Consider the following 1,930-nt stretch of genomic DNA (forward strand, 5'->3'; position numbering starts at 1 on the left):
AGCAAGATGGAAACATTTTAAGAGATAAGAAGAAAGAGAAGTGAATCAATGTAATGAAATAAAGCACTCACTATTTATAAAAAATAATAGTACAGCACTTTGGCAATGCAAACGATCATTGATTAGTAATTGGTAAAACGTACCCTTAACGAGGCACTTGAACCATCTAGAAATGGTTCTTTTAAAGATAGTTTAGCTACAAAATCCACAAAGTAATGAAAGCTGGAGATGAAATGTGGAGTCTTTTGGGTATTTTTCCCAACAACGAATCCAGTATTGAACTGGAAGCTGCCATATATGTCATTGAGTCTTACCTTACCCTGAGGTAAGGTAGCTACGAGCAAACATATAGGTATGGATACTTCTGAACTCAAAAAATAATAAACTGGATAGGAAGTGGATTGTGAGTAGCAAATTCTCTAGGCAGCCAAAGATGAAAGACTTTCCTGTTTACAAACAGAGACACCAGAGCAAAGAGCTGCTTCACCGAGGCGAGAGCTAATTAAATCTTTGGGAAATTGTTCCAAGGCATGGAAGATAGAGAGTGAATATCAAAGAGACTAGTTTAAGAGGAGTGCCGTAAGGATGAAGGAAATAAACCAAAGTGAAAACTTCTTGGGGAATAAATGGAAAACAAAGAGCCATCTCTGTGGGCCACACTCTCGCTGAAGAAGGTGGTGGTGAACGTTGTGAATATTACTGGACATCTCTACTAATAATTAGTAACATCATAATGGAGCCATTGATATTCCAGAAACCAAACACAGTGACAAAACATCCCATGATGGGCAGAGTCTGCTGAAGTGGTCTCACTAGTCCCAACTGGAGGAAGACCTATAGCTGGTACCCAAAGGTAGAACTGTAGTGCTTGAAGCATGTACAATTTGGGGCTTCTCATTAAGCAATTAAAAAATTACTAATAAAAACTGGTCTAACAGGGGATGCTTATTTGGAGGGACAAAAGAAACTGCAACTGATTAAGAATATTAAAAACCTAACAAATGCCACAAATATCACAAAATGCAGAAAAAAAACCCTCATAATATTTAATTAATATTTTGACATAAATCTGACCCTGCACCTTTGTGTCAAGATGTCAGGGAGATTGGCAGGAGAAATACCATGGAGGCATTCCTAAGTCAGGACGGCTGGCCTGTATCGCACAGATACATGGAAGTGACTTTGAGCCACATGTTGAGTGTATCCCCCGCCCAAGTGAAGCTAAGTGTACCCCCCAACTCCATCTCCTTTAGCAGATCCCATACACAATCATGGCCAAAGTTACTAACAGGAGAAGAAATGTGATGGAAAGCAGTTCAGAGGTGGGCGACCGTGGTCCTAAACGATTGAAGTCACAATGTCTTATTTTTGCAAATTTTACAGGAACACATCACAGGCAACACATGGTGTATACTTTGCTGGACTCTTCCAGAACCTGGCGAGGGGCCGTGCACACAAGGAGCCCTGCATATTCACTCAGCTTCACTAGCTTCACAGCAAGTTTGCCTCCACACATCCACTGGTGCTCCCGAACTATACACTGGTGGCCATTGGTCAAGGCAAAAATAGCCTGGGGCAGGGGTGTGTAAGTGCCTGGCAGTAAGCTTTTGATTATCGAGGCATCCATTTCAAAGATAATCCATCTCAAATAAATGCACCGCCAACTGTACGACACAGCTACCAGCAAAACGTCCAGATAAGGAACCAGGCTGCCCGCTCTCACAAAGCTCCCCTTCTAGAAAGGCCTGGGTGACCTAGATAACTACCACTCGAGGGACCAGCTTTTCCCATCCTGTGCCCCAATTCTCTCTCTTACATTTTAAATTCACTAATAGTGAACCCACAAAATCCTAGGCACTCCATCATTAGACCCCAGTAAAGAGGCGGGACACCAGGTTCTCTCTCTCTCTCTCTTCCCTCCTTCTGCCTT

Source organism: Delphinus delphis, chromosome 10 (genome assembly GCF_949987515.2).
Source record: "Delphinus delphis chromosome 10, mDelDel1.2, whole genome shotgun sequence".
Lineage (NCBI taxonomy): Eukaryota > Metazoa > Chordata > Mammalia > Artiodactyla > Delphinidae > Delphinus > Delphinus delphis.